We start from the raw sequence: 22821 nt of genomic DNA, 5'->3' as shown, positions 1-22821 counted from the left end.
CCCCACTCTTTTATAGCACTCATCCTCATTGGACACAGCTGTGCCCTGTTAAGGGCAGGCCTGTTCCTAATCTTTGGTGATTAGCACAGCTACAACTCCTTAGGGGTGAGATTACCTTCTGCACTATCTTTATTTTCTTACATTCTATCTCCCTACAATGAAGCACCAGGAGCTGGGGCAGGCACGGGGGTGTGGTAATCACAAATCCTCTGAACACAGAGAGACACAGCTCTCCCAGGATTTTCCTGTTAGAAAGCTCAGAGAAAGAATTAAAACACTTATTATCTCAATCTCTGCACCTGGCAGGCAACCTCTGTTTCTTAAAGATGTTTATAAGGAGGAGTTGTCCCTTCTTGACCAATAGGTGAGAGAAGATTCCTAAAGGCCAATCAGGTCTTAGGTCCACCATTGTTTCTATAAGAACTGTGAATTTCTAATAATAAAATGCATTTTCATGCCTTTTCATGATGGAGTCTCTGCATCACCTCTGTCTGTCCCTGACACCCCTTTGGTGATACGGGGAGAAGGATGGAGATGGAGGTACCATGCTACAGCCCAGCCCACCTCACACCCACCCTGCAACACCCTCCAGGAATCATCAGTGGTGGCATGGGGCAAAACATCTCCTCATGCCAGTGCTGGTGGGGTTCTGAGGCCTGTGGGGCACAGCCCTGCATCCCCTCCCTTGCCCTGTGCCCTCGAGCTGCTGGAGAGTGAAGCAGCCAGACCTGCCTGCAGCACCACTGCTCTGCCTTCACCAACAGACTCTGGAGCAAATCAATTTTGGGGCAGGTTGGACCCTCTGCAGGGCACTGGTAGAGCCTCAGAGGAGAGGTGGCCCAGTTAGCAGAGCAGCAGCAGCTCTCTCATGCAGCATTCACATCCAGAGAGCAGTGCAGAGCCGGGACCAGCACCGCCCCTGGTCCCCACAGCTGTCACCTTGGCACTGCTGGAGAATGACAATTCCTAGCCACTGGTGGCATGACATCAGATGACTTTGTCCTGAGTCACAAGAAGCAGCAGAGAGCTGAGCTTGGCCTCAGAGCCTGCTGTCCCTTCCTCTGCTGGCTCACATCGATGCTTCGAGGCAGTGCCTGGCTCTGGGCAGCTGTGAGGTGGGGTTAAGCTGCTTGGGCTCCAGCTGCGCTGTAAATAACACAAGAGGCAGCTGCAGCTCCTGTAAGATCAGGAATGCCTCTACCTGACACTCTCACTTTGGCCAACAGCTCCAAAATCACCTCCCAGGAGCGTGGACAAGGAGCCACCAGCCCTCGCTGCCTCCTCGTCATGTTCCAGGCACAGCTTCTCCCATTTCCTGCTTCACTGTTCAGATTAAAATCCTTCTGTTAGCCTATAAAAAAGGTAATCAAAACGATAACAGCATCAATCAAATGCTCTCAGCAGATGAGCCAGTTGGTCCTTCCCTCCTCCTGGCTGCCAGCAGCTCATTGTCATGGGTGGACAGGAGCTGCAGGCTCCATCCTGGGGACATCCATCTGGGAGAGCTGGGCAAGGAGTGGGGAGGGTTTCAGCTCCCACCTTGGGATGCTCTGGCACCCTCTCAGCACTCAGCTTGCTGGCAGGGAGCTGCATGGGTGCTGCAGAGGAACGAGAGCTCATGGACTCCCCCTGCTCAACACAAACCCAATTATCCTTGTGGCAATTAAAAGGGAGGAGAGACAAAGCCCTGTGGCCAAGTGCAGCTGCAAATCCTGACACCAGTGCCAGTGGTGGAGGAAGGAGGAGCAGATCCCTGGAGCCATGGCTCTGTGCCAGCCTGGGCACACACTGGGGATGGATTACCCAGCAGCATTTTGGTACCACACATCTGCAGGGCAGAGATGAGATGCTCCCAAGTCTCTGGTCACCTTTTTACAGCCCCTCCAGTCCTGCTGCTGCAGACAGAGTGGTCAGGAGATGTTGGAGGCTGCAGGCAATACAAAGCTCAGGGTCCAGGGGCAGTTTCCAAATAATGGCTGGTGGTGGCATGGGGCAAAACATCTCCTCATGCCAGTGCTGGTGGGGTTCTGAGGCCTGTGGGACACAGCCCTGCATCCCCTCCCTTGCCCTGTGCCACCAGCCCTTCCTGTGCCCTCGAGCTGCTGGAGAGTGAAGCAGCCAGATCTGCCTGCAGCACCACTGCTCTGCCTTCACCAACAGACCCTGGAGCAAATCAATCTGAGACAGAGACACCGTGCTGGGGATGGAGATGTGCTTCCCACTCACCTCACAGACACCTGACACCCTGTGCAGGATGGGGACATCAGAGACTCCTCTGCTCCTTCATGGGGAGACAGGAGCAGCTGTCTTTTACAGCATTGTAAAAGCAGGGAGAGAAAACAAGGTGGACTCCATGGATATCAGAAGGCTAATGAATTACTTTATTATACTATATTATTCTATACTATAATTAATTACTCTAATATACTATATTATTCTATACTATATTACACTGAACCTGCACAAGCACCCATCTGCACTGAACTGACCAGAATCTGGTGACTGTCAGCCAACAGTCCCAAAACACACGTGGACTCAATTGGTCAATGAATCAAAACACTCATACCAGAACCAAACCAAGCAAACTCCTTCAGGTAAATAATCTTCTTCAATGCATTCCACTTGTTCCAAAACACAGGAGCAGTAAATGAGATGAGAATTGCTTTTTTCTTTCTCTGAGGTTCAGAGAATGTGAATCCCAGAAATATCCTTGGGAAGCTGTGCCTTGCTTTTCTCTGTGGAGAGAAATGTGACCAGAGAGCAGGGCTCTGCAGCTAAATCACACAGGGACTGAGAGACCCACAGGTGTTGTGCATGGCCTTTGCTCTCGATGACAAGCAGGGGATTCCTGGGGAAGCAGCCTGGGCAGGAGCTGGGGTAACAAAGTGCCACCTCCTCAGCAGAGGGGCTGCAGGAGCTGTGCTCAGCACACCTGGTGCTCCAGCCATTCCCACAAGGTCCCTGTGCTGGAGGGGTGCCCGTGGATGAGCGAGTGATGAGGCAGTGTCAGCTCAAAGCTCCCCACGTGCTGATGGCTGGGAGCCAGCAGCATCCCTGACCACAGCCTCAGCCTGCTGCAAAACCCACACAGCCTGCACCCCTGCTGACACCTCATTTGCAGCAATCCTGCCAGGGGCAGGTAAACACAGGCAAGTCATCAGTATCACATCAGCAGAGTGTCTAACTGGGATCTTACCCTGTCTGAACGGGCAGCAAGGGAAGATGTTCCCTTTTTATTAAGGGATCTCCTCTGAAGAGCTGAAATAAAGCATCTGAAGAGTTGAAATAAACCCCAGCATCTCCCTCTTACAGAGGCAAGGGAAGGCAGCTGAGACTGGAGCATCCTGCTTCTCTCCCACAGCCTTTTCTCCTCCCAGGAGGAACCCACAGTTCTGGAAAGGCCCCCACACCCTGGGAATGCTCTCTTCCCTCCCCTGGCTCAGGCCTGGTTCCCCTCTGCAACTTGAGGATTCTGACTGAGGAAAGCATATTTTTAAAGAAGAAATAACAAAAACCAGCCTTTTGCTGCTGTTACCCTCAGTGGGGCACACCCTGTGCTTTGCTGGCTGTGATTACACAGACCCCATGTGAACCCCCACAGCTCCCAAGGTCTCTCCCTGTGTCCCCACCCCAGGCAGGACCAGGTGTCTCCTGCCTCCTCAGAAATGTCCCTCTCATCCTCAGAAATGTCCCTCTCATCAGTGTAGGGTCGTAGCAGGAACACACCCAGGGCTCCTTAGCTCCAGTTCTCTGTACAGGCAGTGAAAAGAGGAGTCTCATGAGCGCTGCTCAAAGGTGATGCAGCAGCAGCCAGAAGCATCACCAGCTGCTCCATGCACAGAATACAATTCCCATTAAAGGGAACAAAAAAGCAAAGCACAAAAAGCAATGAAGCACTGAAGTGCTTCACAGCATCCTCTGCCTCACCAGAAGGAAGGGCCCTTGCAAATGCTCTCTGCCACTGAGCCCCCAAGCCTGGGAGATGCTCCAGTGCAGCCTCCCCCCTTCCCACCCTGCTCATGAGATGGTCTGGGGGCCTGCAATGAGAAACCTCCATGGGGTTTGGAGCCTCTGAGGAAAAGTGGTGGGTGCAAAGCAGTTTGAAGCCTTCCCTGCCCCTGGAAGGAATCAAAGGGGTCTGCAGGGTGTGGGACAAACAGTGCTGGCACATCCCAGCACCCCAGGCTGGATTGTCTGGGAAGAGGGCAGGGACTCCATCACATCCAAGCCCACCCCAGACCACTTCTGTCAGGAGAAGGACCAGCAGAGGAGTCACAAGGGCTTGTTAATTGGGCATTCTGCTAATGGGAAAGGTAATTAAGGGCTTCCCAGAGTCCAGCACTGGCTCCTGGATTTAGCAGCACTGTTCCCTTGGGGATGGCAAACACAATGTAAATTCCCAGAGGATTAAACTTGAAGAGGATATCCAACTAGCAGGGAGAGAGGAGAGGCCAGCACCATAGGAGGGATGGTAATTACAGAATTACCTGCCAGCCTTTTAGACAATGAATGACATGAAATTTTATATAGATAAATAGAGCCAATACAGCTGGGGGAACAGTCGGTGCTGGGGCAGGAGCAGCCTGTGCTCTCGGGCTGATGCAGCACAGGAGCAGGGCACAGAGGATGGGGCAGGCAGGACAGGAGCTGGGTTTGCACGGCAGGGCCACCCCGGGATGATGGCAGTGCAGGGAGTGGGACAGAGGCAGAGAAGGAGGCAGGGATGGCTCGGTGAGCACTGAGATCAGTTCTGCAAGGAGCCCCAGCCCTGCTTAGCAGGCAGCTCAGGCAGCACCAGGCAGGAACAGGACAGGCTGTTTTCCCTCTGCAGCCAGGGAGCACAGGGATGCTCCAACCTCTGCATCACCTGGCTCCTGAATCACTCCTGCCCTGACCCACAGGCACGCCAGGAGCTGTGCACAGCACACCTGGGCTTGGCAAGGCACAAGAGGCTGAATGCAGCAGACCTGAGAGCAGCCTGCAGAGAGCTGGCTGCCTGCCTCTCCTCCAGGACCAGGGGTGCCTGAGCCCTCAGAATGTCACCATCACATTTTCTGAAAAATCCTCTTTGACCAAGATTCTTCTCCTGGGAAGCTGAGAAGCCTCAGAGAAAAAGGAAAACAATATTGTCTCATTTGCTTCTCCTGTGTTTTGCTGCTTTGGAATGTGGCTGGAGATTGTTTATCCAACATGTGAATTGTTTTTCACTTAATGACGAATCACACCCAGGCTGTGTCGGACTCTGGAGAAAGAGTTATGAGTTTTTAATTATTATCTTTTAGTCTTCTGTCTGCATCCTTTCTCTATTGTTTAGTATAATATAATATAATATAATATAATATAATATAATATAATATAATATAATATAATATAATAATAAATTAGCCTTTTAAGAACATGGAGTCAGATTCATCAACTCCTCCCTTTGTTGGGGGCCCCTGAAAATACCACATCAGAGCTGGGCATTCTCCCCTCTCTCTGCCACACCCCAGCCAGCAGCTCCCTCCTCACAGCTCTTCCAGCCTTTGCCAGTGCTGGGAAACTGTTGTTTTGATTTTTAAGATTTTTTAAGCTTTCTAATGTTTACATTCTTGTAACTGAATCTTTTAACCCACTTTCTGTAAATAACTTATTGTTTTGCATTCTTTTACGAAAGAGGAGAAATATGATAGACTGTTGGTTTGCCCAGTGTCATTGGAGAGGTGGCACTTGGTCACCAGACATCTCTTATGAAAAAGCCTTTCCTTAGGATCTTTCCTCCTGAGAAGTTGAGAGACCTGAGGAACAAAATGTAACCAATGGTTATCTGCTGCTGTGGAATGCAACAGGTGCATCTGGGATTGGTCTCCTGTGGTTGTTTCTAATTAATGGCCAATCACAGTCAGCTGGCTCGGACTCTCTGTCCAAGCCACAAGGCTTTGTTATCATTCTTTCTTTTTCTATTCTTAGCCAGCCTTCTGATGAAATCCTTTCTTCTATTCTTTTAGCATAGTTTTAATATAATATATATCACAAAATAATAAATCAAGCCTTCTGAAACATGGAGTCAGATCCTCGTCTCTTCCCTCATCCTCAGACCCCTGTGAACACAATCACAGCACTTTCACCCTCCAATCCACTGTCACTTTTGGAAATCTATAAATGCTGGAGTCAGAAATGAAACCCCCCTTTTCTACCTTGAGAACAGCAGTGTGTGCATGTCCTACAATGACAGGGAACACGAGGCTTTGCTGCTTTTCGCTCTGGAGCAGGCTGCCTGCTTTGCCTCCTTGGCACAGGGAGCTCCCAGCCTGCCCAGCCCCGAGGTCGGGGTGCCAGGCTCCCCATCCAGCCTCTGCCACTGGGAGACACCCCCTGGGCTCCTTGGAAACGCTGCCAGTGGGAGCTGCCACTCAGTCAGGGAGTGACTCACGCTGCTGGGCGAGGGTGGCACCGGGCTCTGGCTGCCACTGGCCCGCCCAGAGCTGCAGTGACAGTGACACGGGGCACAGAGCCAGGCTCTCCCCGTGCAGTGGCAGCCCTGCAGTGTCAGAACCCAGGACATCCCTCTGGCTGTGCCGTGTGCTGGTGCTCACAAGGGTCCCAGGACGAGGGAAGAGATGAGATCTTGACTCCATGGTTCAGAAGGCTGATTTATTATTTTATGATATATATTATATTAAGACTATACTAAAAGAATAGAAGGAAGGATTTCATCAGAAGGCTGGCAAGGAATAGAAAGGAATGGAATGATAATAAAATCTTGTGACTGACCAGAGAGTCTGAGACAGCCGGACTGTGATTGGCCATTTATTAGAAACAACCACATGAGCCCAATCCCAGATGCACCTGTTGTATTCTACAGCAGCAGATAACCATTGTTTACGTTTTGTTCCTGAGGCCTCTCAGCTTCTCAGGAGGAAAGATCCTAAGGAAAGGATTTTCCATAAAATGTGTCTGTGACAGTCCTGGATGGCTTTGAGCCCCTGCCAGGGGGATCAGAGACCTTGGCACAGAGCCCAAGACCCCTGTGCCTTTGATCTTGACCCATGGAAAAAATTACCAACCTTATATGAGGATTTACAAGACACAAAAGTTTAAGTAGAATGATAGTAGTTTGTCACAGGGTGAAAAATCAATTTTTGGGGTTTTTAGAATGGGGGCTCAGGGTCCCAAGATGGAGGAATTTGGGCATACCCTGTCCTTCTTCTTTCTTCTTCCTGGCCTCCATGTTCTGGGTGATGCTGGCACTTTTGGATTGGTTTAAGGTAGAAGCTCACTGTCTAACATAGGTGATAGGTATTGGGAAGTGATGGTAAATATTGCACACGTAGTTTTTAGTATAAAAAGATAACACGCCCCCAAGATGGTCAGAGTGCCTCTGTCTGACCTGCTGAACAGACCTTGGCAGGCCAGAGAAAGAATTTTATAGATAAGAAACCATAAACAACCTTGAGAATGAGAATGGAAGAGTTCTGACTCCTTCTTTGACTGCTGGGTTAGCAAAAGAGACTCTCTAACACATCTGGGGGGCACTCTGAGCAGCAGAATCCTGAGACTGCAGCTGGGGGACAGCCCCAGGCCTCCCACCCTGCTCCACTGGGCTGGTAGCTGTAAAAGCACTGCAGAGCCAGTCCCAAGGGCTGCTTTTCCGTGCCACCACATCAGGGAGAGAAGGAATGGCCCTGGGAAGGCAGCCCCTGCAGACAAGGACACCCTGTGTCCCACTGCACTGGGGCATCTCCTCCCTCCCAGCTCAGAGGCTTTGGGACTAAGGGGAAACTGAGGCACAGGGGGAGGAGAGGACTTGCAGCAGATCACTGAGGCCAGAGGCAAAAGGCTCTTCTGATCCTGCTCAGCCCAGGGGAGGCATCCCCCAAAGCACAGGGCAGCAGCCCAGGCACTCCCCTTTGGAAACCACCTCCCTGCCTGGCCTCAAAGATAGCACAGGCTCCTCAAAACCCGATGGGATGATAAGCACCTCTTCTGAAAGGGAGCAATTACCACAAAACACTGATTATGCAAATACCTTGGTTACCAAAATGATGTTCCCTGAATTCTGAGTAGGAAAGAAAAGAGCCGTGGAGAAAATTTGTTTAGCCAAGAGCTGCATCACATCTATTTATAGTGCTGAGAGGTGGAGAGGGACCTCCCTGGGCAAAGAGGCTTTAGGAGGCCACCACAGCCTGGTGACCATCACAGCAGGGACAGAGATGGTGCGTGGCATTTCCCTTTCCTCCCAAAACACTTCAAGACACGTTCTCCTTGCAAGAACAAGGAAACTGAGGCACAGAAGCAGAAGGCACTTGGCCAATGAGACCCAGAGCGAAGAGAAGAGGCTGAGGTGCTGCCAGGAGCAGAGCAGGGCACCCCACTGCTGCCCAGTGCCCTGTGTGGGACAGGTCAGACCTCCCAGAGCTGGAGCAGAAGCGTGGAGAGAGGCAACAACAGAGAATGGCACTGGGGGAAAAATACCTCTATAGAACACCCAGAATGGGCTGGGACAGCAGCAGCCACAAGGCTGGTGGGAGTAAGGCTCAGGGGGAACCTGTGAGTCTCAATTCACCAGGCAAGGACTGTCCTGCCACAGCACAGGGGGACAGTGAGATGGGGACAGTGACATTCCCAGGCCTGGCACCGCTGGCTCGAGAGCAGCAGGGCTCAGTGTGCCACCCTGTCCCAGACATCTTTCATGAAAAATCCTTTCCTTGGGATTTTTTCCTCCTGAGAAGCTGAGAGGCCTCAGGAACAAAATGTAAGCAATGGTTATCTGCTGCTGTGGAATGCAACAGGTGCATCTGGGATTGGTCTCCTGTGGTTGTTTCTAATAAATGGCCAATCACAGTCAGCTGGCTTGGACTCTGTCTGAGCTACAAGCCTTTGTTATCATTATTTCCTATTCTATTCTGAGCTAGCCTTCTGATGAAATCCTTTCTTCTATTCTTTTAGTATAGTTTTAATATAATATATATCATAAAATAATAAATCAAGCCTTCTGAACCATGGAGTCAGATCCTCATCTCTTCCCTCATCCTGGGACCCCTGTGAACACCATCACACCACCCTGCACAGCCCTGGCTGTGCTCTGCTGCCCTGGCCTTTTCCCAGCATTATCCTCTGCCACCCTGGGTGTGTCGTGGTGCCACAGGGGTGAGGGTGGCTGCCCCACTGCTGAGAGCAGAGCCACAGGGGTGGTGCCATCCTCGGTGGTGCCAGAGGACCCTGGCAGCCATTCCAGCTCTGTGAGCAAGGCAGCTTTGGGAGGATCAGGCACTGACCTGCAAGGATAGAGGGTAACACACAGAGACAAGGGCCCCCAGGCAGCACAGCAGGGGTGGCACCATTCACACCTGGCCACCACCCTGTGCTCAGTGCAAGGTGGGACTAAGAGTGGCAGCTGATACCACACTGGTCTGCCACAACCATACAGCTTCCCTGAGTGGGGACAGCTGCCTCTCACCGTGCTGCTGGAGCCACCAGAGCCTGCCACGGGTCTGAGCTGCCAGCACAGCACCCCTGCCCTCAGCAGCAGCCACTCTCTGTGTCCCACTGACGTCACACAGGGAGGAAGGACAGCTCATGACGCAGTGGATGCCAGCAGAGCCAGCCATGAGAGGCTGTTTCCTACCCTGGTGGAGCACAGAAGCCATAAGTCAGCAGGAATGCTCCTTGCACTGATGCCAGGCAGATTTATGGCAGCACAAGCACTGCTGTGCTGGTCCCAGCATCCCCTCCCAGTCTGTGCCAGGAGCAGTGCCCAGTGCCAGTGTCTCCCTGGGCAGCACCCTGCCACTGCTCACCCAGCACTGGAGGTGACACCCAGCACCTTACCCGGTGTTCCAGGCAGCTGGGGACCCATCACCCAGAGGCGATGCTGGGCTGAGCAGACAGACAGACAGCCAGCCAGCCCATCTGCTCCTGACAGCCTGGCTGCCCCTGCACCTGGGATCCTGCAAGGATCCCTGCACCTGGTGCTGCAAGGCAGCCCCAGCCCTGCAGGATGGCCCTGTCCTCCCTCCTCCTGTCACAGCCCCTCTCTGTTTGCCTTGTGCAGCGCTGGCACGCACTGGGAGTGTCACAGATAACCTGGTGTCCCTTGCCCAGCAGTTGTGTGGCTCTCCTGGCTGCTGCCCTGGGCTGGGGGGCCACCCTGGGGGCTCTGGCAGCAGGCAGGGGCTCAGCCCACACCACAACACAGAGGAGCTGCCAAGTCACCCATTTTCCATTTCCAGGGTGAAATATCTGCCTGAGGACCAGGACTTTGCCCATTTGGTCCATGACAGCCATTGCCTCTTGAAATCCATCTCTGGATTTGAGTGTCCCAATGACACACTCAGCAGTTTATCCCATGCACAGGGAGAGATGAGCTCACCCCCAGTATCCTCAGGCACTTCTTCTCTTCCACAGAAAGCTCCTTGTGGCCTCTGCACTCCTGCAAGGTCACAATTTTCGTAATTGCTCACAACCACGTGTCTGTTGGATTTGTTTTTGATCACCAAAAAACCCAATTCCTTCTTATCTCCCTTGCCATCCTGAGCTGACACTGCCTGAGAAGAGACAGAAAGTTAAATTCACAGCCAAGGTAAGAAAAGCCAGATGTCTCCTGCTTGCAGAGCCACAGCAAACAGCACAGGCACCTCACAGCTCCCCTGTGACACCAGTAATCCACCTGCTGCCAGCTCAGCTCCTGACTTCTCTCAATTAGCTCTGACTCTCTTACTCCTCCAAAATCAAGCATCCTGAGCTCTGCTGGGGGCAAGGGGCTTGCTGGAGGTGCCAGTGCAGGACTAAGCTCAGTTTGTACCCACTTCACATGGAACAAGGCTGGCCCCCACTGCTCCACCCTGCTGGGGACCAAGGGACAGCTGGCAGTGCCTGCTCTCTCCTCCTTCCCATCCAACACCCCACAGGCTGCTCCTCCACCTCCCTTCTCCCCAAAATTCCAACCCCTGCATCAGCCCAAGGAGCTGATGTGGAACCTGAACACGGAACCTTAACCCAGGCAGGGAGGGTGGCAGACACAGCTCCTGCCATGGCTGCACACCAGAGACTGCCCATGGAGACTGTGCACAGCTGGCTGGTGGCACTGGAGCCTCCAATGTGGGCAGACTGGACTTGTTCCCAGCTGTCTCTCACACCCCAGACAAAGGAAGGGCTTAGCTTTGGCCATCAGAGCTCAAATCCTGGTGAGCACTGCCATGGCATCTCTCCTCCCTTGGGCTCAGGTTTCTGAGAGGTGAGAAATCCTGGCAGGAGCACTGCTGGCCTCTCCCACAGCACCAGCTGGCCACAGGGAAGTGTCCCAGCACTCCTTGCCATGCTTTTGCTGATGGGGATGCAGGCAGAGATCCTGCTTGCCTCCTCCTGTGACCACAGAGTTTTGTGCACCTGAACCCCTGAGCTGCCCACACACCACCCATCTCCCTGTGTTTTTACTACCCTCAGGACAAACAGCTCAGGCATCCAGGCAGTAAAATCCCCCTCTGTTGCACTGGAACTTTTCCAGGCACCATCATGGTCCTCTGGAGATGCTTAGGGATTTTGGCTGCCAGTCCACTCAGGGACACTCACCACTAGATCCCTCCCAGACCCCAACCAGAGTGTAGTGCTGGTATCTGTGCTTGCCCCTGGGATGGAAAACACTTACATGGAGCTGGAGAGCAACCAGCCATGGTAGGAGCCATCCAGACACCCCTCCAAGCCTTCCCCTGAGAGACCTGGGTCCAACCCCAGCAGCTGGTGGGAGGGATGTGAGAGCCAAGGCAGATGTGACACTGATGGCGGCTCCTGGTCCACGTCCCACCAGCACCACATCAGCCTCCAGGGCTCTGAGCAGCAGCAGCAGGAGCATTTCCAGCTTGTTCTTGTCAAGGAATGGAGGGAACAACCTCCAAAGTGCTCCATGTGTAGGGACAGAGTGCCCCAGGTGCCTGTGGACATTGCCTTCCCACTGCTCTCCCCACCTGAAGGCAGCACTGGCTGGTGACTCCCAGCACTGAGCAGTCCCTGTGGGAATGCCCCCATTAGCAGCCCAGTGGGTGCAAGCAACAGCAAAGTGAAGAGAAGGGGATGGATGCTCCAAGGTGCTGCTGACCATGGTGGAAATGGGCACAGGATTCAAGGGAGCATTCAAACATTGGAAATAAAGAGAGGCAGAGCAAGGAAATATGACCTGAAAGAAGCAGTTAAGCCTCCAGAGAGAAAATGCATGGCATGGATTGAGGCTGGATAGCTGCACAGGCAGGCAGACCCACTGATCCACCCAGTGCCCTCCTCCCACCTGTCCCCAGGTGAGCAGAGCACTCGTGCAGGCTGTGACACAGCTGAGCAATGCTCAGAGAAGGTGCCAAAGCTGGAAGGAGGCCCCAGACACAAACTCTTTGGGGCAGGGACACCTTTTCCCCCCTCTCCATCTGCCCCAGCTGAAGATCTGGCAGGACAGCAGTGCCCTGCATGCCAGGGCAGCAGAGGGGAACCAGCAGAGGCTGTGCCAGCACTTGTGGCACTACCGATGGCAGGAGGACATTGGTGACACCACACCAGCTGCCCTTCAGGGCTGCTCCTTTCCATAACTCCAATTAATATCACAAACCTCTATCAGGAGTCTTTCCAGCCTCTGAGTTGCCTGGAAACTGTTTGCTGCAGCGACTGACAGCTGCTGCCAGGAGGGCTCAATGCCAGCCCACTCCCCAGGGCTGCCACCACAGAACCTGGTGGAACAGCCATGCTCCATTCCCTGGCACGTGCCAGCAGCCAGGGGATTCAGGGATGAGCTGGGAGCAGCTCTGCCACGCGCCAGGGATGAGGGAGCCTGGAAAGGCTCGAGGGCTGTGAGCCTTGGTTTAGGACTTGGAGATCCCACAGCTAAGGCTTCAAAATGTTCCCAGCCCGAGGGTAAGGGAGAGTTTCCAGAAAAACATTCATGGAAAAAACGTGCTCAGCCTCACAAGATTTATTTGGCGAAATCTGGACATTGAATTCGATCATAAAGAAGTCAGAGAGAGGGTTTTGCTTTATGGACAAAGTATTGGTGTGGGCTTAATGGTGAAGTCACTGAGACCTCCATAATACTCCATGAATAATCAGGTATCTCTTCCAATTTATAGTGTACCATAAAGTGCTGCTACAGTTTTGGAGACAGTACTTCTTTTATACTATAGCAGTGACAAAAAGCATATTTTACTGTAGGAATGGCAGTGTAAGTATATTTATCCACTGGCCAGAATTCTGTGGTACACTTTCCTATCTAATGGCTGCACAAACATACATACATCCCAGATTTACACCCAGATTTTCCATACTTTGCTTTGAAATTTGCATAATATGCGAAAATTCCTGTATAAAATGGAGAAGAGCATGGAGCAGCTCCTGCCAAACCAGCCACTGGAATTCAGCACTTCTCTGTCTCACACTGCTCGTGTTTCCCCACAGTGACAGCACCCTGGGGATCCTGGAGCTGCCTTGGGGATCCCCCCTTTTAGCTCAGCACTTCCAGGAGAAGGAAAGCTGAAGGGGAGGTGGATGAGGACCCCAGGGCAGGAATCCCCAGGGAAGAAACGTGAGGGGAGCAGGTTCTGCCAGTGCTGGTGGAAGGCATCTCCAACAGCATCCCACCTGACAGCTTCCTCCATCGCCCCAGTGAAGCACTGCCTTTTCTTCTGGAGAAAAAATGTTGTGGATTACAAGTCTGATTGATATGAATATGTAACAACGCTGCTTTATTAATAGCAGCTGCATTATCAGTTTGCTCCCTGCTATTGGCAGGAGATCTGGGACAATATGTGGTTTGAACACTAAAGAGAAATGCAGCCTGCAAAGGCAGAGAGATCATTTCCTTCCTTTTCCCCTGGAGCTGGCCAGGGTGACACGGATGCATCCATGGCTCTTCCTGCCTGGGATGGCTCCAGTGTCCATGGTCCTGAACACAGCCACGGCCATCTGCACAAGGATTTGTGCCCAGTGCCCCCAGCACAGGCAGGAGACACCCCTCCAAGCCAGGAACCACCACAGCCAGCTTTAACCTCTGCAAATTGAGGTCACTTGGTGCAGAGCATCATGCAAATCTCCCCGGCACGGGTAATAAACTCCCTTCGCAGTTTGCTTGCCTTACTCCCCCCATCACCACCCTGGAGGCATTAATGAAAACAAGATTACAAAGGAGATTGGATTGGACATATATCTGGTGTGCTATTTTAGCTGTAAATTATGCCAGCTTCATAAAACCCCAACTGTTCTTTCCTGAGATCCTGCATACATTGGCTGGCTAAGATCAAGCAACCGGCGCTCGCTGCGGGCAGGCACTGCCAAGAAAAACGCTGAGAGGGTCCAAACAGGAGCAAGATCTTACAGTGCTGCATATCCACACACATTTATACACATGGAAACATAGGCATGACAGCCAAGAACTTCTCGTGCCCACTGATCAGCTAAAGTGACACAGCCAGAGATCTTACAAGCCCCTACTTGTAGGGGCTCGCCAGGCTTTGGCGAGCTGACCCTAGAGATCATCTGAGCTGTTTCAGCTGCCTGTGATCACACTGCTGACACTTCCCTCAGCTTTAGGTAACCCCAGGAGGGAGCAGAACATCAGCCAGCATGGTCCAAAGCAAGGCTGGATGCCAGGTATGGGACATGGGGCCCTGTCCCAGAGTGAGTGTGAGTTAGCAGACGTGGTGAGGCGAGCAAGGCTGGCTCTGTGGCAGCCACAGGGCTCCCAGCCCCAGGGAGGGCAACAGGGCTCTGCAGCACCAGGGCAAAACTGCCCCAGCCTGAACTTTGCTACAGCAAAGCCAGCAGGAGGTTTTGCAATTCTTCTCACGAGCATCACTGTAGCTTGGCCGTGCTCCACGACCCTGGAGGACAGAGCAGCCAGGGCTGAGCTGCTCCAGGGAGAGCAGTGGTGCTGCACGGGAGGAAGGACACAGCTCTGATCACACCCTGCTCCACTCCCTGGCCCTCTCCTGGCTGCCCCCACACGAGGGGCTGGCTCCATGCTAGGAAGGCACGGGCAGTGCAGGAGCCTTGGCAAACAGGGCCATGAGCAGCGAGCCACACATGACCCGGCTGCTGCAAGCACTCTGCCACCTCCGAGGGACAAGGGCCACTCTGAGCCCCGAGGGGACACAGCCCCACAGCCCTTGGGAGCCCTCCTACACCCACTGCCTGTTACCTGGAGGGAGACAGCTCGAGATCAGCAGCACACCTTGCCTTTCCTGCCACACTCCCATGGCTCCACCTGGGACACGGAGCTCAGCCAGGTGCCACCACACTCCCCACACGTGCCAGCTCACAGCCTGCACTGCCAGCACAGAGCTGGACACAAGGCAATGCCCTCCCTGGCAGGATGGGTCTCGTCCATCCTCCTCTCCAGCCAGTCCCTCTGGATGATGCTACAGCAGAGTGAATTTTGCACATCTTTCCCAAGTCTCCCACATGAAGAATCCCTGCAGGGTCAGTGACCTTTGAGGAGACCACACAATTTGTGGGCAGACACCTGCACATCTTCTCCAAAGGCAGAGTCCAGAAGCCTCCCTGCAACCACAGAGGCAAAGCAAGCTGGCAGAACCTGCATCACAATGTCACCTGTCAGGAAGAAAGGGACACACGTTCAAGAGTGGTCAAGGCAGCACAATAATGCTGGGCAAATGTGAAAGGCCCATAACCAAAGACCCTGAGGTGCCTCTCCAATGGAGAGCTGCATCTTCCTCACATGGACTCACACATGTGTCCCCACCTGCAGCAAACCATCTCTGCACGTTCCTCTGTGCCATTCACCACCAGGAGCTGGCACAGGACCTGCCTGTGTGTGCATGTATCTATTGATACAAACCCAGGCTTCCTGGGCAATCAATAATGCTATTTAAGAGATAAGTCTTGCTATTGACTGGCTGTTGAGCCCAGCTCTTGCTTAATTTGAAAGAGAGGGAGGATGACGAGGGAGCTCTGAAGTGTTCCCAACGTCACCAGGCATCCGTGTGCATGCTCAGGCTGTGCAGGCAGGGATGGAGGGGTCAGGGATGGAAGGTCAGGGATGGAGGGGTCAGGGATGGAGGTATGGCCAGGCAGAAGCACGGCAGTTTTTCCACAGTGGAGGATCTGTGCACTCTTAGGGAGAAAAGGCCCATCTGTGAATGCGTGTGAGCACTCACAGTACCGAGCAAAAATTAAATCTGGGCATGTCGTTCCCTCAGTGCAGCTGTGGCTGCACCAGATTTGAGGCTCCTCTACCACCCCACACCCAGCCAGGGTGTTCTGATCATCTCTCCAAGAGATTCTTGACTGCCAGGTCCTCAAAGGTGGCTCCTGGTCATTATGTCTGTCCTGGCTGTGGAAGTCTCTGCTCTGGTACATGCAGGGCCTCCCCCAGCCCTCTCCTGGCTCTCCATTTTCAGGGAAGACAACTCCCACCATGACAAGTGAGAGCAGAGGATAAGCAGAGCTCACTCAGCCTCACAGAAGGCTGTGAAGCAGCCATCCCTCTCTTGCCTGTGGAGGACAGCCAGCCACAAGGATTAATATCCAGCCAGATCAGAGATTTCCAGCCCTCCAAGAAGCAGGGAGCTGCACACACCCCCAGAAGGAGCCACAGAAGAAGAATGACTCTGTTTTAGGTGGATCCAGTGGAAAAAGGTGTGTCCTTCAACAAGCCAGTGCCCAAGGCCACTGCTTAGATGAGCTGCATGACTTGATGGGGCCATTTTTCCTTCCACACTCCCAAGTGCTTCTCCCTGGCTGGTGTGGGTCCATGTCTCTGTCCCCTGCTTTCAAAGCTGGGGCAGCCCAGCAGCCTGGGTGCTGTGGATGGGGAGGACACACCCAAACAAGCCCTGCTCTGTCAGGGAGCAAAAGGCCCCCTTATATCAGCTCCTCTCCCTCCTGCCATTGCAGCCTCTGGGACATCACCCAGGGATGTCCTAGCACAGGAAGGTGGCATCAAAAAGCACCTCAGCCCTGGGAGGTTTGGGCTGTTTTCTGCCCCATGGTAGGAGAGGTGGGAGCAGCCTTGCTGCCCCAGTGGTGATGGGGGGACCCATTCTGTGGAAGACCCTCAGATGATCTGAGCCTTGCTGCAGCCAGGCTAGAGACTCCTCAAGGCAGCACCCAACCTGACCTCTATCTAAACGCTTTTTTCACAACAAAACCATGGAGCCTGAGTGCTGGAGCTGCCCTGGCAAAGGGCACAGAACTCATGGGCATGAATCAGGAGAGAGGCTTGCTACTGACTTCAGTGGGAGGGAGGAAGGACCAGTGCTAAGGCAAAGCTGAGGACTGGAGGCTTTGTCCTTCAGTGTCAGGGTACAGCCACCAAGCAAATGATAAAAGCATCTTCCTGCTATCCTGGGGCTGGCCTTGGAGGTAAAATCCCAGCTCTGCAGGTCCACAGGCAAGAACCAGAGCTCTGCTCAGCCCCAGCACTGCAGGTCAGCTCCCAGGAGCTCAGGTGGTGAACATGAAGGTGGCTGGTGCAAACAGCATCTTCTCTCTCTCAGGGACCTTTCCTGTGCTAGACAGGGCTTCAGTTCCAGTTCAAAGCTCAGACTGCCTTGGTCTGAGGCAGAAATGAGCTCCAAGGCTCGCTGCAACCTCACTGCTGTTAACTGCAAGCCTGTGGCTGCCCTGCTGCCTTAGGAAGATTGAGGTCCCTGTCCACCCTAATACATGTGGCACGTCTTCCCTTGCCCAGCCTTGTCTCCAGCCCTGCACCCCTTGGTTTGCTGAAGGGACCAGGCCTGAGCCCAATTCTGTTGCACTGTGCTCCCCACACCTCCCACTGTGCCAAGAGAACGTGGGTTTGCATCTGCTCCATGGGTCCATCCTTAACAAGTGATCCCAATTCCCTTGAGCTGACAGAGCTCCCTGGGCAGCTGAGTGAGCTGCTGGCAGCAGCGCTGGCCCCCAGGGACCTCACACCAGGACAAGCCACATCAGCTGGGGCTGCAGCAGGGACAGTGCTTGGTGCCAGCAGTGCTGAAGCCCTGGGAAGGGGCAGACACGCTCCAGCTGTGGGATACTGCTGGCTCAGTGCTGTCCATGGTGGAGCACCCAACCAGCAGCACCCTGAGCCCCCTCATGGGCTGGTCCTGCAGCAAGGCTGAAGTTGTGCCTTCCAAGCAGAGCTGCAGCACGGTGGCTGTTGCCATGCCAATCAAGTGGGCAGCTGGCACATTGAACTGTCAATCCAGGGGAGCAGCCACGCTCCCCACCCATGCCAGGATGTCCCAGGGGGCTGATTTCCCCCACAGGCTCCTGCAGCAGCATCACAGAGCCCGAGGAGCTCAGCTGCTCCCAGCACCAAGCACTCCTCTGTGCAGGCAGAGCACCCAGAGCCAGTCCCCAGCACCCCAGAGCCCAGCTCCAGCCAGGAGCTGTGGACACACATGAGCAAAGGCTGTCCTGGTGGCTGTGAGGGGACAGCCACAGTGCAAGGAGGCAGCAGCATGGCAGCAGAGGCAAGAGGAAGTTCAGCATCACGGGGGTCCTCAGCCAGCAGCCAGGGTGTGGGAGGCTGCAGGCTCAGCACAGGTTGGAGCTCCAAGGCACAGGGACAGGGCCCAGGAAATGACCACAGGGGATGTTAGAGCCAAAAAACCCTCAATTTTTAATTAAAAAAACCCCGGGATGCTGTTTTGTTTGCTGCTCAGGTGCAGCAGGAGCTCCTCACTGCAGGACAACATGGATGCCAGCAGCTCGTGGATGGGTTTGGAGGGCTGCTAAACCCCAGGAGCATCCTGCCAGGGTCTGTGCCCTGAACAGGGGCAATGCCACCCCTCCCCTGCACTCAGCACCTGCCTCCTCCCAAAGGTGGGCCACAGGCTCAGCTTGCCTTGGGCTTCACCCGGAGACACTCTGCCCTCGAGGCAGCCTCATGGCAGCAGAGGTGCTCACACACAAGAACACACATACCAGCTCTTCTCTCCTCCACCTTTCCCTTGTGGACACGGGGAAACTGAGGCACGGGAAGGCTGAAGGTGGCACACAGCCCTCTGGTTGTCATCAGAGAAGAGAAAGGTGAGAATGTTTTCAAACTGCACTTCCTCAAAAGCAAGCCACGTCTCTCTACCAGTTCTGCTGCCGACAAGGAGGAAAACTCATCCCATCCAAATTGCTCTAAAATAGGAAAATGAGCAAAAACAACCAAACCCAAACAAGCCTCAAGCCAGAAGGCAAGTGCGTTTGTCTCTGTTCTTTCAGCTCAATCAGCCACACTTCACGATGGCAACTGCCATGATACCAGACTAATAGCAGAACACTGTCACCCAGGAGCACGCCAAGGTGACCCGAGGGGGAACTGGTGGAGCTCCCTGCCCCGAGCCCCACTTTCCGTGCTCAGCCTTCCCCGCCATGGGGGAAAGCCAGCTCAGGTACGTGCGGTGCCCGGCTGCACCGATCCGATCCAGCCCCTCCGGCCACATTCCTCCTGCCGCGCATCCCGGCGCGTACCGCCCGCGGCTGCACCGTGCCAGGGCCACCGAGGCGGCGGCAGGGACACGGGGCACGAAGGGGGGACCCCATCACCGGCGCCCCGGCACCGGCAGAAGGCCACAGGCACATCTCCAGCGGACCCAGCGCAGGACGAGACAGAGCTCCGCTCCAGCGATGGCTCCGGGCACCCCGCGCCCAGGAGCGGGCATCCCTTGCGACCGGGACGCGAAGAGGCGCCGGGGAGGGGGCGGCAGCTCCCGCCTCTCGCGATCCCCTCGGTGCCGCCGGAGCATCCCGGGGCAGCGGGCGAACTCCCCCGGCGGCGCGCAGGACCGACGGCCGTCCCCGGGCACGGCCGGCAAGGGCTCACCTGGGCTCCGCCGCCGCCGCTCCCTCAGGAAGCGCCGCGGGCTCGGCGGGCGGGCGGGCAGGGCAGGGCAGGGCAGGGCTCCCGCAGCCCCCCGCCGCCGCCGCCCCCATGGCCCGCCGCGCTCAGCGCTCGGACGGGGCCCGCCGCCGCTGCTGCCGCCGCCCCGCGGGGCCCGCCCCCGCCATGCCGGCCCGGCCCGGCCCGGCCGCTGCTCCGTGCCCGCGGCGGCGGCGGCGGCGAGCGCGGTGCGCGGCTCTGCGGGGCGAGGGCGGGCGGCGGCTCGGCGGGGCGGGGCGGGGAGCGGGGCGGGCGGAGGCGGGCGGACCCCCCCGGGCCGGGGGCTGCGGAGCCCTCACGCCCCCTCCGGGAGCGGCGGGCATCGTCCCCCGGGCCCCACCGCGGGTATCGCCCCGCCCCGGGGCCCCCGGCCCGGCTCCGCACGGGCGGGCACGCTCGGCGGGTACCGGAGGGCCGGGACTCCGGCGCGGGCACCGCAGGAGCCCCTCGCCCACCCCCGCCCGCCCCGCGCGGTTGCGCCCCGGCCCAGCCGCAGCATCGCGCCGGTGTCCCCCGCCGGGTGTCCCCGCTCCGGCACCGCAAAGCCCCGCACATCCCGCACCCCTCCCCGGCAGCCCGGTGCCTTCCCCAGCCTGCCCGGCCGCGGCTCCTTCCCCGGGCAGCTCCGGTTTCGGGCGGCCACCGGCCTGCCCTGCGAGCCCTTCTCTTTGGATGCCGCTTGCCATGTTGTCATCGGATCGCTAAACATCATGAAACCCTCCTGCGGTGCTTCGTTAGGTTTCTTGTTAATTACCTTTAGACATTATACGTGGTGTGCAAACATTGTCACCTTACTCTTCGTCCCCTTTTCCAAAGGCATGGGATTGTCTGCCTGCCTGTCCATAGGTAACTCCATGGTAACCACTCTCCCAGTCTTGGCGGGGAAAAAATCAACAAAACCTCTTAAGGAAACTACATTATCAATGCATGAAAGGAGGCTTGTGTGCATTTCTCCCAAATAGATTGAGAAGCAAGGGCTGGGAGGTAGGTTACCATGGAATTGAGGAATTCAAGTGCACTATTAGCTGGCTAACATAAGAAAGAATAATTTGCAAGCCACGAATTCCTCCTTTGAAAATATGACTGACTTCCATCATATGACTTTCCACATCTTCCCATTCTATTCTTTATCAGAGCTTCAAGCAACTCATTTGCCCTGTACAGAAGTTGGACTCAGATATAGTTTCCTGGCTCTAAGCTTTGGCAGGAATTGCAGTCACAATTGCTGCCCCCCATCTCCATGATCTCAGAGCTCATCCCAGGAGCAGGGCACCCAACCCCAGGCTCAGTAACTCCACCTGCTCCTTCTCCAGAACCTGTAGGGAATCCTGCCTGGTCCTGGCAATCCCCTGCTCTCCATCTCATCAGTATTTTCCAAAAGCATTTTCTGACATTTCAGTTTAGGAAATGTTCTTTACATTTATCTGCTACTGGAAAGGGCAGAGTATGTGAATTTTCTAACATTGTTCATGGCAGATCCTGATGTAAAGGGATTAATTCTGGTTTATGTGATGCCCTAATGTCAGAGCTCTTTGCAGCCACAGAAACACAAGAATCCAGCAGAACACTCGCTGCTTTTCTTCTAATGACCTGGCATAGTCTTCATTATATGTTCTTATGCTTTTAGCATGTCACACCTTAAAACCTGTCTCACCTCAAATTTATATCCTCTCCCGTTTTCCCTGTTTGATACAGCATGCACTTTTTAAGGTTGTCTGTTGACATCTGTTTGACTCATTCATATATCTATTTTAAACCTGTTTGCATTTTCTGGCCCTTTACAGATGCAGCTATGGATTTTAAAAGAATGTTTCCAGAATGGAGATTGAGAAGATATAGCAAAGCTCAAATGCTTTTCTAGATTTCAATATCAGAAATTTTTCCCCAAAATAAAACACCCTTCTCCCTGCATGTCTGTACATGAAGACAGCCCCCTCAAAACATAACCTATTCCTTGCAGAGTTTGAGGATTTGTTTGTTTGTCCCCAACTGCTTATATACACCTGTCAGATTTTCTTTCTTTATGTTTGGATGCTGGTATAAAGCCTGCTTAAAGGCAGGAGGCAAGTGTCTCTGAGCAGCAGTATCATCTGTGAGAGTTTTACTCTTTCAGCTGCGATTTTGGCAAAGTTTCCCTATTTTTTCATAGCTTATTTGCCAGACAACTGTTCTGCAGTTGGTGTTGGGTGAGAGTTGGGAAGCAGTGGGAAACTGTAACATGAACAACTTGCTCCCTATGCTGTGCGCTTCCTGTGAGGGAAACACAAATTTATTTCTCTTCCCTGGGCACCTGAATCGTTCCTTTGTGGTTATGTGTTGCCCTCTTCAAATGTTTTAAGGCTCCCTACCTGCTGCAGTTAATTCAGAGACAGTTCTCTGGCATCTCCTGCTCTCACAATGCCATCACCAGAGGCCTCCCTCCCGTGGGTGCCGTGGACTTGCCCTGCCCCTTGCTCATGTGTCACAGACATATTTTATGAAAAACCCTTTTGCCAGGACTTTTCTCCTGAGAAGCTGAGAAGCCTCAGAAGAAAAGAAAAACAATAATTATCTGCTGCTGTGGAATGCAACAGGTGCATCTTTGATTGGTCCATGTTGGTTGTTTCTAATTAATGGCCAATCACAGTCTGGCTGGCTCGGACTCTGAGAGTCACAAGTTTTTATTATCATTCTTTTCTATTCCTTTCAAGCCTTCTGATGAAATATTTTCTTCTGTTCTTTTAGTATAGTTTAAATATATCCTTTTCTTTTAATATAATATATATCATAAAATAATAAATCAGCCTTCTAAACATGGAGTCAAGGCTCTCATGTCCCCTGCTCCGTGCTGCAGGATGGGACAAAGGCTGCTGGCTTTGCGCTGCACTCTTGCCACTCTTCCACGCTGCTGCTCCCTGCTGGATTATCCCCTTGGGATTCAGCTGCTTTGCTGCTTTCCCCCTGGGACTCCTGCTGTCCTGTGATGGCAAGGTGAGAGCTTCACTGCAGCACTG

General features: G+C 54.1%; 1 protein-coding gene across 5 annotated transcripts in view; it reads right to left on the bottom strand.

The window, feature by feature from the left end:
• The window catches only part of FRMPD3 (FERM and PDZ domain containing 3), a 65863-nt gene extending 45262 nt beyond the window's left edge, over nt 1–20601 (bottom strand). For 2 of the 5 annotated variants that reach the window (XM_036402059.2, XM_036402061.2), the window contains exon 1: nt 19772–19854. The gene's annotated coding sequence lies outside the window, so the exon portion shown is untranslated. Of the gene's footprint in view, nt 1–19771; nt 19855–20582 lie in introns of those variants that run through there. The other 3 variants (XM_036402060.2, XM_054516305.1, XM_054516306.1) reach the window with 3 other exon arrangements.
• Between the last annotated feature and the right edge of the window lie 2220 nt (nt 20602–22821).

Source organism: Molothrus ater, chromosome 14 (assembly GCF_012460135.2).
Source record: "Molothrus ater isolate BHLD 08-10-18 breed brown headed cowbird chromosome 14, BPBGC_Mater_1.1, whole genome shotgun sequence".
Taxonomy (NCBI): domain Eukaryota; kingdom Metazoa; phylum Chordata; class Aves; order Passeriformes; family Icteridae; genus Molothrus; species Molothrus ater.
Note: the sequence above shows the minus strand (reverse complement) of the source record. Positions and strands in the feature narration are given on the sequence as shown.